This window comes from Stegodyphus dumicola, chromosome 3, assembly GCF_044657685.1.
Source record: "Stegodyphus dumicola isolate Sdum_Otavi_A_Nest chromosome 3, ASM4465768v1".
Taxonomy (NCBI): domain Eukaryota; kingdom Metazoa; phylum Arthropoda; class Arachnida; order Araneae; family Eresidae; genus Stegodyphus; species Stegodyphus dumicola.
The window spans coordinates 104797592-104812618 of NC_140770.1; the positions used below are offsets into that span (position 1 = coordinate 104797592).

General features: G+C 31.2%; 1 protein-coding gene across 1 annotated transcript in view; it reads right to left on the reverse strand.

Annotated features, from left to right (window-relative positions):
- The window catches only part of LOC118198026 (neuroligin-4, X-linked-like), a 559965-nt gene that overhangs the window by 203484 nt on the left and 341454 nt on the right, over nt 1-15027 (reverse strand). The gene's annotated exons all lie outside the window — the stretch shown is intronic.

Sequence of the window (15027 nt, forward strand, 5' to 3'; positions counted from 1 at the left end):
GTCTCTAAAAACGAATCTAATGAAATCTAATGAAAATGTAATATTATGGTATGAAGTTATGACAAAAACATAGCTTCATACAGTTACGCAGACTTGCGGCACTCACAGAAAGCTCTAAAGATCCAGTTGTTAAGAAGGATGTTAAGAATCTAGAAAACGAGAGAAAGAGACGAAGTAATCAATCACCAACTGATTGAACAATGCTGTTCGTTATTCTCTGTTCATAAAGTTGTCTTAGTCTTACAGTGAACTACAGTGCAGTCAAAGTAGATTTCAAAGTAAAGCTGAATGACTTACTTTTTGAAGAGAGAATTTAAATTGATTTTCATGGTTTTCTCATTAAGCAACAAATTAAATGAATAAACATAAAAAAAAGTAAAATATTTATGTATTTACTTCATTTCACAATAGAGTTGATTCAAGGCATTAGAAATTGAGAAAGTCCAATTAATTAAATTTAAACGGGGAAAAAGCAGTTCCAATGTTTTTGCTCCTGAAAAAGAGAGCTTTGTGACTGATCGCCGCCGAAATAAATAGGAGTTTTATTTAATAGTTAGTTCAATTTTAAGACGCCTTTTTTGCTTAATTTTAAATTATTCTTCGGTCTCGATTAGTTAGTCACTTATATAGAAATGGCTTATAAGGTATTTCTTCTTCCGCCTTCCTAGCGTGCCTTCGCGGTGTAGTGGTTTTACACGCTGGGCCGGTATTCCAGAAGTCCGTGGTTCGATTCCCGTCGAAGGCGGTTGCTAATTTTTCAATTTTCCTGCTTCCAATTTACCTAATGTCTCTACAGGCTGTTTGTTTGTAACTGACCGTTAATTAATTAATTGGATGTTGATCAAAATGATGATGTATTCAGCCACGTATGTTGCTTTATGTTTTCTAATATTCATTAAGAAGCCAACTAAGAACCGTGTTTGTTTTCCTGAACTTCTAGGATTAATAAAATATCTCAACCAAACCTGTGTTCTGGAATGTTTGTGTGTCACACCTGCTATCATACGGTCAAATAAATATTATTCTTACGTTTAATAGTCCCATTATAATAGCATCGAATAATTTGAAAGATATCCATTTATGAAAGTTTTTATGTAAATGAGTAGAGTGATGTTTAGCTAAACTATTACATGCAGTGCAGTGTAAATTAATACACAGATATGTCTCTAAACAAAGCATTAAATTATTGTTTATACGTAACAAAGTCACACATAAACAACTGTAAATTCCACCATTGTTCAAAGCTCCAAAATTTAGATAAATTGCCTTATATACATGCTGACGAAGAATTGTAATTTCCCCGATCTTTGACCGTTAAAACATTAAACGGAGGTAAATTAGTGCATCAAAACGTAGTTAATCTATCGAATCTTTGGCATCAAAGCCTTTATTTATGCAATACGTTTAAAACAGAGCAAGAGGCGCTAACCATTAATTCCCCGAATCTCAGGAACAAAACCTAAATTTTCATATAACTTTAAAGCATCGAGATACAGCATATATCAAATCACTTTCTCTAGTCTTTGAAACCTAAACACAAACACACAATATCCTAAGCATGAATAAACATGTTGCGTTGCTAATCTCCTTAGACTACAAATTATATAATTCTAAATATTTATATTTCCACTTAATCTTAGTGCTTTGCGTTTTTTATTTCATTTGGACCAAATATTTTTCTAGCTTTATAAACTTAGTTGTTCTTACTCTCGTATTTTATAGACTATACTTTTATAGGCTACTATAAGTGATTTTTTTCTAAAATTTTACGTCCTGCTGTATGTTTCAGAATGAAGAAAAAATGGAATTACATTCTCCCAGGTTTAATTTCTGATTTAATAAGAAATAGCATTAGGCAACCAGAAATGTATTTAACCATTATAATATTTTTTAGTTTACTTTCTTAACATCTTTGCATTTTATGTATGTCAATTTTTCTCCTAACATTATTACTTCTCTTATAAGAATTTATTTTATTCTAAACAATTATTTTTTGTTTGACTTCCCTTTCTCTCCTGATTTCAGTTTCCTGCCGGAATGCAAACTTGTATGACGTAGTATTCAAATTTAAAAGAGTTTCTGAAGCAGTATTTAAGCGGCGTTTCAAGAATTCAAAAAATAGTAGTAGCTGGCTTAATTCCGAGTTTATGCTGTGTGTTTGAATTTAGCTCTCTAATTAGTGTTACACATCTTTCAGTTTATTACTGATATTCCCCGGATCGGCGTTGCTGTGTGCAGCCCATTTAGGGTTAGTTAAGCTAAGGAGCCATTCATTGAATATCTTAATTTCCTAGTGATTTTTTAAATTCTTATTTTCTGTTAATTTACGTAGCCACAAGTGGTGATGATTTGTGAGCACGAAGTGCGTACATCTGTTTCAATTTTAGTTTAAATAAAAAGGATATTTAAACCTTTCTTCTGCAGTCTTTATTCTTCAAGACATAGCGAGAATTCGCTACTTTGTTTTAAATGTAGAGTCCAAGTTTTTATGCTACCAAAGAATAACCATAGACCCTATACTCATTTCGCCAGGAACAAGGATTTTATTTCAGATGTATGGGCGTATCTATATGCATATTTAACAATTAATTTTCAGTTATTTTTCTAGTGCACAATGCAGTAACTTTTAATTATTTGTATGCAATATTCCAGTAGCATACGATTTACGAAATGAATCAGTAACTGATTCAAGATCGATAAACGCAAACGGTTAAATATACTGAAATGAAAGATGAATTAAAGTAAAGCAGTATATTTTAGTGTACAATAAAATAATGCTACTACAATGTTATTATTAATTAAAACGTCAGCTTGAATTTTTTTAATATGTACGAAAATGGCACTCTCATCCGATTATTCAGATCTTCAGCAATATTCATTATTTTCCATAACAAAAGCAGTAATGAATAAATATTTCTTACATATAAATAAACAAACACTTCAGAAAAAATTCTTTAAACATAAAAATTCAAAAAATTAGTTAGATATGCTTTTGTTTAATACAATGTAGATATACCAGATGAACAGACTTTTAATTAGAAATTAAATCCTTAAAAAAATTCGTTGAATACTTATTTTGTATTTCAATATATATATTATTTCTGAAACAAAATTACTATGTAAAGGAAAATAAGCCTCCAGGCCTTCAAAAATTAATTTCTTTTGCGTTTAGTAATGGGAATAGAAGGCTTTATAATATTGTCTGTAATCAAATTTCGAAGGCAATTTAACCGATCTACATCTTTTCTGGTTTTCCTAAGAAAGAGTTTCTGTTGCAAGGAAAATTAAATATATGATTGAAACGGTAGGCATTCAACGATAAGTAAACTGGAAAAATGTCTGCTAGAGAATGCTGTATTAAATTTTATATTTTCCAGTACACATGGATATCAATTTCTTAGCGACTCAGATGTTTACTACCAACCAGATTAAATAAATTTTCATACTGAGCATCTTTAGATCTTCTATCAGATACTGAGCCCATCAGTGGCCGAATGGTAAAGTTTGAAACATTGGTAGTTAAGTCTGGGGCTCGAGACCCAGCAAGCGGGTTGCTGTATGGGCGCTTTCGTGATTTTCCCTATGTGTAAGGTGTATGCGAGTCAGCTTCGTTTACAAAGTCCACCACGAAGACACACTTTCCTTAGGCAGATGGTCCTCGAGTGCTTGACCAATCAAATAAACTAAACCTGTTAAATATCAAAGCTACATATTTCAGATTCTTAAATAACAAAATTTCGTAACTTACAGTTATAAAATTTGTCAGAACGAAGCAGATTAATCTATAAAAATGTTTCAAATCTGTGGGAGAAAAGTTTTTGTAATCGTAATGATCTAAAATTTTGTATTTTCCGTAGAGCTAAAATTACAGTCAATAAAATAATCATTCTTTTTATGTGAAACACAAATTATTTCATGTGTCAAAACTTACGAAGATTATACATTTGTTCAATAGCTTAAGAATCCAAACTTAAAAAACATCTGGAAAATTACTCATTCTGGCTGCGGACATATCTCTGGGAATTTTTCAATAAAATATTACACTTTTTTGTGTTTAAATTATAAAAGCACAGAACACTATTATTGTTATTCGAAAGGAGCAATTTGCCCAAAAGGGCTATTTATTTCGTTTTGGCATTTTACGTCGTTCAATATAAGATGGCGTTTCACTTTTCAAATTGCTATCACCAAATTAAAATATATTTAAATGAATTAAATAATCAAGAATCTACATGGATATATGTATGTTTTTCGCACTGTGAAAAAGACATCACATTTTGAGTACATTCGTACCTAGAGACATCACATTTTGAATAACGTAGTCCTCCACTCAAATATGGGCATCTGAAAGCCCAAATATGGAATTTGTTTTATTATCTAGGTCTAATTTTGTAAAACGTTAACGAATTATTGATTAACAAATTCAGCGATTCCAAAGCAAGCAATGGCAATAGTATACGGAAAAAAACAAATATCTCCAACGTGCGAGATTGTGTATAGGAAACTCTAAATATATGCTTTTAAAAAATATTTTGTTATATTGCTGTTGAATTGAATTTCATGGTTTAAGTGCGAAGAACAATATCCTAACTAATATTATAAATGCGAATGTGAGTTTGTTTGTTTGTTATGCTTTCACGCCTTTATTACTTAACCGATCATCATGAAATTTTCAAGAATTTTTTTTATATATTAGAAAAGGTTATAGGCTCTAAAATGTAACTTATCTGTTGAAGCTTAAACTATATAATTTGTTTGTAGCTTAAAATGATTGTCGATGTATAAACATTAAATGTTGAAAATTTCAATAACGATAAGTTAAACGATGTAAAGGTTTTTCTGCGCGCATAGGTGCGTGGCTTAAACCACGCAAACATTTTACAGCCTTTACCTATTCTAATATATCAAAAACATTTCTTGAAAATTTCATGATGATCGATTAAGTAATTAAGGCGTGAAAGCGTAACATTTATTAATTATGCGTTTATTAATTGTTATTTATTTAATTTAATTTCTTATTTAAAATCCTTCAGGATTTCCGGCTTTTGTCTCTTCTTTCATAAACATTTTTCAGTCAACTGGAAATATACGTAACAGTTTTACTAGATTTCGCGGCGATACACTCCGTGTAAATACAGAATATCCTATAGGTATTCAAGAAGGGGGTATTTACTGAAATCGTTAAATAAATAGAACTATTTGTTTATTCAGTATTGCTAATTTTAAACATTTTTACTCTTTTTTTTTTCTTTTTGTACGAGACAGTATAATTCCTTAGCTAATGAAAGCTGAAATAGAAAGGAATGCATTCAGACACTCAATGGATTTGTCAAATTAGTTTTTGGTCGAAAATAAAAATAGTTCAGAAATATAGCGCAATTCTTTAAAATTAGGATGTATCTTACTCGTTTTGTGTATTGCGGAGATAGGTTTCACGATAGCTTCTACACATAACTGAATATTAAATTTTTATTGCTCAGGAAACATTTATCGATGCCATATGAATCATACATTACGCTAATGTTGCAGACATTCACATAAGCGTATCAGGAAATAAGATTTAATTTGGAGCCGAAGCCTTTTATTGATAGCCAGTGGGAAAAGTGGAAAATTGTAAAATAAATGTCAAATAATTGTTGTCTATTCTACATTTTTTGAGGACATAATTTTGATTTCTCAGATACCCATACTTATTATTCCAAATAAATGTTTTTTGAGTTGGAGTACACACACATCATTCTTTTAATTGCTTACAGTTTCGGTTACGGTTTTCCATTTCCCACGCAGAGGCGTATAAAATCTGTAGCGAATGCATGTTATAATTTTCTCAGATAAACTATTAGCTGATCAAACAGGACTAAGAAGGCTGCTGTAGAACCCATTAGTAGCAGAAGAGACGTAAAGACCGAAATGTGGCTTCAAAAACACAATATGTTGATAATAAAATTATATTCGAAATATTGAGTATACTAGAGGATAAGCCCGCTAGATCAGTGCGCTGCAGCCAAAGCAAAATTTTAAAATTCTATGTACACCTGAAAAACCAAATATATAAAAACATTTTAACATATATGAAATGAGTTCATTCTTTCCAAGCCCCAACCGATTCGGAAATTATTATTTTGTTGCCAAACCAGCAAACAAAAATTTTTGACAATTTAGGTTAATACGTATGACGTCATGATTTAAATTTTATGTAATATATTAACTTTTCCTCATTATCAATAAAAGAACAAATATCAATAACATCGTGGCAATAACATATCGCGTCAATTATACTAAACTGAAACAAAAAAGTTGCCAACAGCAGCTAGTTATATAAAATACTGACATTATTGAAAAATTTTCGACATGCATTGACGTCACATGCAATCGCGTGCTTTATTAAACTTCAGAATATGACGTCATATAATAATAATACGTTTAAAGTTTGGCAATGCTATTTTTATTTCATATTTTGTAAAACTTACAAATTTTTTATTAATAAACTCCACGATTTGAAAGCGAGCAGTGGCAACACTTTTCAAAATAAGACAGATTTTTATCTTCAGCTCTCGAGACTGTTGCCATTAGGAAAACTGAGTGCGAAAATTAGCGGTTTCAGAGTTTTTAATTATTATCTCTGCTGATTAAAGTCCTACGACGATGAGAATAGTTGTAATGCCCTCCGACGAATTTTTGGATTCTGAACATACCTCTCTCGAAATTAAACTCTCCGCCGTTCCGGATGAGATAATGCCATGTGTTAGCTTTTGCTTCTTTATTATGTAGTCTATTACCACATCTTTCTTACACATACTAAAAAGATAAATGTAGCTTTGTCTATGGTAGTATAGTTTTATTTAGAGCGAAGACGAATAGCTGCAAAAGAATTCAGATTTGAATTATTTAAATAATGCGGAGTTCCTGATGCTTTAAGAGATGCACGTATCGCGAAGGAATTCTGAATACTACTATTTATTTCCCTTTCTTTATTACAAGAATCTATATTATTTTTACTTTACTGCATGCTAAAAACATGAAACATAGGTTTTTTATTCTCATGAGAAATGAAAGCATGAAAAGATAGGCAAAAGCTTAAACAATTCAATGAAATCATCCGCTCAGAAATTCTTACTAAAAAGACTTACATTCGCAAATGAATATCAACTGAATAAAATATCTGTTTACTTCAGTATGTGCTTTTCTTTTTCAGAAATCCGCTATCTTTTAATTCTTTTACTCATATTTATTGATGATAATTCAATTAAGGGAACTAATTACTTTTCATTACATAATGCCAATACTACATTTGCTTTCTATGAGCTCTTTCTGCACATTTTTACTTCAGCATTACTTTTTGAGTTAATCAGAATAAGAATTTCTTCCCAAGATGACTCCATCTTGTTGCGTTTTTATTATGCATATGCACTGGCAAATGAGACAGTTCTATATCTCCCGTTCCACTGGGCCGATTGACGAAATTCAAATTGCGGTTTTCATGTCTCGAAAGCGCGACTTAGGATATGTATTAGATTTATATATAGCATTGTTCTAATATAGGTATTTTGGCACAAAATTGGACTTTTTCTGAAATTACATGCCGATTTTCTTTCCATATTTCAATTCGAGGACTCAAATTACGCCAAACTATCAAGCTTTGTAAAAATCGCACGAGTAGATTTTAAAAAATTAGATCCCAAAATTTTAGATTTTCACTGTTAATTGAGTTTTTTGTATATTTATTAATCTCTCTTTTTTTAGTACACTTATTTGATTCTTCTTTTCGCATTTCGAAATTCAGGTTCGTTCTAAATATAATTCACTAATTTTTTTATGATTTACTTTTAAAATTTGTATTTTTAAATAATTTTTACAAATTTTTCAAAAAAAAAAATTGAATTATAACCTATTAAATTTTTATCATCATCTTAAAGTAGACGTATTTCTAAACATACCTGCAAAAAATTAGTTTTTTATTCAAAACTTCCGAAGATATACGTGAATTTACATATTTGAAATTTGGCTTGTTGAAAGCGATAAAACATCAAATGTGGCTTAGGCACTCTGCTAAAATTATTTGAAAGTAAGAACGATTTTGAAAGTAAAAAATTATTATACTCAGCTGTAGAATTATTATATTCTTAATTATTATACTCTGCTTTTTCTCTAAATGTACAGCAAACAACAAAAGGAAATGCTGTAACTTGTACAAAAATGCATTACATTTTATTATTCTCATAATAAAATAAAATTAAAGCGTATTATAAAATGCGAATAAACTTTGCATCTACATTTCAGTTTTGACTTGCAACTCTGGGTGGCAGTACATTAATTGCTCCTCAATGGAAACGCCTTGTAAGACCGTAATATAAATATATTAATATATAGACTAATAAAGGTCTCAGCCTCTGCAGAATGTGTTACTTTGTATTGAAACATATTATTTCAAAGCTGATAGTTTAAAGATATTGTCTCCAGAATAACTGAAAGGAAACGGATTGTTAAAACTATTTCCGAGTACTAGATAATGTACTCTTTTTAAACATACTTACAGACTGTTATATCATCGGTAAAGCTGCATAATATTTTGTCAGATAAAACACGAGCAATTTTCTTGTGACTACATGCTACTTAATATAGCTATTCATTTAGCCTTTGTTCCTAATAGAAACCCCATCTGTTTTACGGAGGCCCTAAAACTCTGGTTAATACTATGGAAATCCAGAAGTTAGTCACCATATGATTGAACACTATAGTCCAAAATTCCCACTTCCTGTCGCAGAAACCATTAATCTCGAACGCATTTCCGAAAAGATTTTAAGCTCTAGCGACTTTCCGAAATATTTATACAATTTATGAGAAGCTTATGCAAATCCACTGCAGTGATTAATTGAGTGGAAAAACTCGCAGAACATTATTTTTTATTCCATAAGAAAAGACTCAAAAGCAGCTCAAGAAAAAGCGACTGAAGAAAAGCGTGAATACATTAAAGAAATCACGAGTCTCAAGTTCTTTTTAAACCATATATTACGGCAAGTTCTTATAAAAAGCTGAAATGCAAGAAAATATAAAAGAAAACATTAAGGAATCTGTGGAAGCTTTCTCGCAGCAGCATGAAAATATGTATCGTTTACTATGGATGCACACAACGCTATCAATAAACATTTCAAAATATTCTTACATTTAGCATGCTACATCGACCAGTCTTCGAGGCATAGCAAAACTATACCATGGATCAGCTTCCTGAATTAAGTAGTTTATGTTAAGTCACACTATTAAAATCATTTTTATTTAGGTGCAATAATGGATCTTTCAAACGTTATGGCCTTGCAATACTTTAAAATTTTCATATTTAGAAGTCAAAAGAATTATGAATCTATCTTAGCTGAAGCCAGTATGATTCCAGAAATTTTTAAAGATTTTTGTTAGAGTTCAACGAATACATTTTTGACTAAATATCGAGTTGTATGTAACTTAATCAATTAATCTCAAAACACTCGCATGTATATGCGTAAGCATAGCTATATTTTCATGGAGATTTTTTGAGAGGTATAAGGTCTTGATCATATTAATTATACTAAGAGGAGAGCTTCTTGGGCAGGATTTGAACAAGGTTAGAATGCAAATTAAATGTTTCAAATATTTGCCACCAAATATTTTACGTTTACATATTTCATCATTAAGTAATTAACTGTAAATTGTGAACCTTATAAATACCCTTCTAGAATGTATTTAACGTAATTACTGAGTTATTTTCTAATATGATGCCAAAAATGCTTCAAATATTGATTTTATTCAAGTTATTGTCCAAAGAGCTATGTCCCTGAAAGACTATTGTTTTCATTTTGCGATTTTGCGTTGAATCACTATAAATGTCCGTTTCACTTTTCATACTGTTGCCACCAAATGTTAGAGTCCTGTATTATATTTAAAGGCATTAAATAATGAAGAATGTACAGGAATATGTGTATGTTTCTCGCACTGTGAAAAATCAACGGTACCTAGAGCCATCAAATTCTGTCACCCGAAACACGGGCACCTGGAAGAGAAATTTTGAATTTCAAATTCGTGTTTTTTTTTTTTTTTTTTCATTTTTAATTTTTTATTAACAAATTCAATGATTTCAAAATAAGCAATGGCAACAGTGACCGAAAAAAAATTTTTATTTCCACCTCGCTTGAGACTGTCTAAATGTATTCGAAATGTATGATACTTTTGAGTGTGTGTGTGATTTTGCTGTATAATCGAATCTTATGTGGCGTAAGCGCCAACAGCGTGATATTTAATACATAAAGTAAACGCTAATAATAAAAAGATGTTAATACTAAGCAAACGTACCTTAATAGTAAACATAAACGTTAATGAAGAGTTATAACATAAACGTTAATGAAACGTTATAACATAAATATTAATAAACGACATAAAACGTTAATAATAAAAACACGAAAAAATGTTTTGTAAAGCCATCTTACTAAGAAAACAGAATATTGATATGATAAAATGAGAAAAAGCTGAAAAAAAATGTATGCCGACACTTAAAGCTGCTTTGGGAATTCTATACGTATACACTTATGCTACTTTACAAATTTTTGTAATTTTGTTGTTGAATTGTGTATTGCGTTAAGTGCAAAGAAAATTATGCTTATAAAAAGACAAAGAAAAAATGGGCTAGCAGAAGTGAATGTAACAGCAGTCTGGTAGACTGCGAGTTCAGCGAGAGCATAAAAAACTCTAACAAACCCTTTAAGGCGACCGTTAAAATCTGAAACCTCTCAGAGCTTTTAATTTCTTGTACGAAGTAAAGAAAGTAATGTAACAGCAAAAAGATTCGGGTATCAAATTTCACCGAAAACGTCAATTTTGACCGCTCTCGAATCCACTTGAATGATGTTTTTGCTTGATATCTGTAAGGACAGAATAAAGTTCTCTTTTCCTCAAAACTTAATAAAAATCCGGACTTTAAATTGATTCACAAGAGATTTTGTTCGTGACGTCTGTACGTAGATACCTGTCTACCTATGTATCTCGCATAAACCAAAAACGAGTACACTCAGAACGGTGATATTTTGTATGTGGGACTGCTATAACATGTAGTTCTGCACCTTCGTTTTTGGTCGTAATCGGCCGCTATATGGACCCACTTGGTTACTCAGCTCTGTTAGCTCAGTGTTTTTATTCTTATAGGTTGGTAAATTGTGCGTTTTTTCATTAAATGTGATTGAATTATGTTGTTCTTATGTTCCAGTTAACGTCTTTATGCACATACTCAATCTGCATCTAATAGTTATAGAATTGTCAATAATTTAAAAGTTGTTAAGTGCGACTAAGCCTAACAGATCATCCATTTCTTTACGTTTGAAACTTAGCAGAATAGTGAATTAAGTAAGTTTCTGCGCCTTCGGTGCCCTTTGCCGACTGCAACAAAAAGCACACTTTCAATTTTGTGCACCGAAAACTTTGAATTTTAGCTCCCTGGCCTAATTGCTTGTTTTTGCACAGAAATTTAATTTCAAATTGTTGTGTGAACTATATTTGATGTTTTATATTTTTATGTATTTTTCAATTTTGAATGAAGATGTTTTACATATTTATACACTTTTGCCTTGTCGTTAAGTAAAAACTGAATTAATTTGAATGAGAAATATATCTCTAATGAAATTCGAGGAATAAAGTTTAAATGAAACGCAGCAAAAAAACGTGTAAAATATAAGAGGCCGTAAAAGGAAGTTATGTGATGTCCCAGATCCAATATTTTTAGCCTAAAGTGCAGTTAGACCATAAAGGGCTATTAGACACAAAACGGCATTTTTCCTCGTTTCACTTTCTGCGTTGATTCACTTTTTAAACTGTTGGCATTAGGTATTATCAGCATGTATTAATTATATTTAAAGAAACTAATTAATGAAGAATGTGCACGAATGTTTCTCGCATTGTGAAAAAGCGACAGTACCTAGAGGCATCAAATTTTAAACAGCATAGTCCTCTGCGACCGAACATGAGCTCTTGGAACCCCGAATTTTGAATTTCAGATATGTTTTACTGTCTATTTAAAATTTTGTAAAACTTTAAAGAATTTTTGAGTAACAAACTGAACGATTTCAAAGCAAGCAATGTCAACAGTGTACGAAATAACCAGCGCGCGAGACTGTGTACCACAAATTCTAAATTTGTGCTATTTTGCGGTTTTTATGCTCTGTTATTAAGCATCGTTTTCCTCTCTCTCACTAAAATTATAATTTAAGCTAAAAGAGTAGCAGTGAGCACAAGAGCAGAACTGTGAACTCAGCGAGGGCATAAAAAAGTCTTAACTAACCCTTTTGGGCGACCGTTAAAATATGAAACAATTCAGATTTTGTTTTTTTTATCTTCCATATTATAGTAAAACGACGTTTATTCAGTGTAAAAAAAATGGTTATTTAAAAGCAGTGTTTTGCTTAATATTTCACATTTATACAGTAGTTGTAAATATCATTTTGGTATTATTTAAAGCATCAAAATGATAGTTATTATACAAATTTATAGTTTAAAATTATTTTTTTACCTCTTATATAATGTCCTTTGCCTATGTTAATGGTTAGTCGTTTCTTTATATAAAGAATGATTGCATTTTCACTGTAATAATGTTTTATTAAATGTCATAATTTTTGTTTAAATGTTACTATTAACTTTCACTCACGTTACGTGGTATTCTCTAATTGTAAAATGTTCTTAATTAGATTCAAAATTATGTCTTTTCAAAACAATCTTTCGATTTTTAACAAAAACATGCAACAAATGTTTATTCACAGAGGTGATTCATTAAGAAATTTCAAGTATCAAATCATAGACAGAGAAAAACCTTCTATATACATATTTTACTCCATCCTTTATTTACTTGTCTTCCTACTTTTATTAAAAAAGAAAAAAAAAATGAGTAATTTGTGACATTCATAATTTCAGTTAACCCTTTACGGCACAGTGTGTCCGGTCTCTACACACCTAAAAATTTCCTTCTGTACGCACAGGGAAAATTGAATGAAAAAGGATTTATAGGTTACTATAGGTTATTCTGAAGCTTCTTTATTTATAGTAGATGGCAGCTCAACACAAACCAGTCCATATATTTTAGCCATGTTTAGCTTTTTAAGACCCTCATTTTTCAAAGAAATCTTCCAGATTTTTTTAGGGTGTGTGGTGGTGTGGTGGTGTATTTAATTACGGCAAAGCACACTAGGGCTATCTGCCAAAGGGGAGGGATGCCTTTCGTGGAGGACTTTCTAAGGGAAACTGGCTCGTATACACGTTACACATGGGGAAAACCACGAAAACACCCATGCAGCCAGCCCGTTCGCGGGATTCGAACCTCGGACCGAACTACCAGTGTTCAGCAACTTTACCGCTCGGCCGCTGGTGGGCCATTTTTTTAGGGTATAAAGAGAATTGTTTGAAAAGAAATTTCTATGTTATTTTTTAGATGTATGCTAATCTCCTTATTCTATATTAGTTTCAAATTTTTACTTTGAAATCTTGCCTAAAATCAAACGGCGAACACTAGGTGTGCCCAGACCGGGCTCACCGATAATCTAGGACAACTGAGATTATGTATCCATTGTTTCTCCGCATCTCATCGGTCAGATCATTGACAACAATGCTCGTTTCAGCACTCTTTTCGAAGCTCTATTCAATCAGTGCGCCAGTTTGGGCACACCCACAGAATCAAAACGATAAGTGCTATCTTCACAAAAATTTACTTATGTACTCCTCTAGGCCTAATTACACTGCCTACCTTTTTTTTTTTTTTTATCGAAACTCCGACTTTAAAAGTTAGCGTGCCGGAAAGGGTTAAAGTGCTTACATATAAAATTTCATTATATAAGTGTTCGGTGTCTGAAAGAGTATTGCTTGGCAGCATTGTTTTACGCCAAGCAGAGTTTGGCTTTAGTGTAACCCTAAAGTTATTTCGTTTTTGCTTTATTAGTATGAATGATTTCTGACTTGATGTAAGAGCATATGGTTGCTCGCTCTTAGCTAAGTTACATAGGTAACTATAAACACATGCGTGTGCTAGTATTCAATAATGTTGTTTTTGTTAAAATAAAATTGTTATTGTTAATATTACAGTCCACTTACTGAAGTTAAGTATCATTAAATAAGTTCGAGCTATCTTCGTCAAGAACAGTTTGGTCTCACGTTAGCTGGAGAAGAATATGGCTACTAATATTGTTTCATTGAATCGCCAACGCGGCGTAGTGAAAACGAAACTCGGAGCTTTGATAAAATTCCTTGATGAGTATAAAATGGAGGAGAATAAACTCAACCATGATGTTATTATGAAGACTAAATTGGATTCTTTGTTGGAATTAAAATCTCGGGTTAAACAACTCATAGTGGAATACACCAATTTGCCAGAGGAAATTGACTTGAAGGATAATCTAAGCATTACACAAGAATTGGAAGAAAGCATCGAAGAGTTCGAAGTAAGATTTAGAATTTTTCTTTCCAATTGTGAAACAAATAATACAGATAAATTTGAAACCAAAAATGTTTCTAAATCAAATTTTAAACTGCCTGATTTACCTCTTCCTCAATTTTATGGTAAATATAAAGATTTAAAAAATTTTAAAGTGCAATTTATATCTATGATTGGTAATAATAATAATTTAAATGATACTGAGAAACTGTTTTATTTGAAAGCATCACTTAAAGGTGAAGCAAAAATGTTAGAATCATGTCAGGATACATTTGAGTCGCTATTTTCTGCACTTGAAAGCAGATATGAAAACAAAAGAGCAGTAGTTGATGCCTTTATCAATAATTTGTTGAAATTTGAAAAAATAAATGATTCACCTTCTCAGTTGAGATCACTGGTAGATAATGTTAAAAGATGTTTGAGATCTTTAAGTGTATTAGAATTTGATAGAAATAATTTATCTGATGTTTTGATATTAAATATTTTATTGCATAAATTAGATAGAGAATCTAGAAAAGCATTTGAACTAAACGTAAAATCAAATGAAATTCCCAAACTTGATGAATTTTTAGAATTTCTCGAAGAAAGAATTCGCA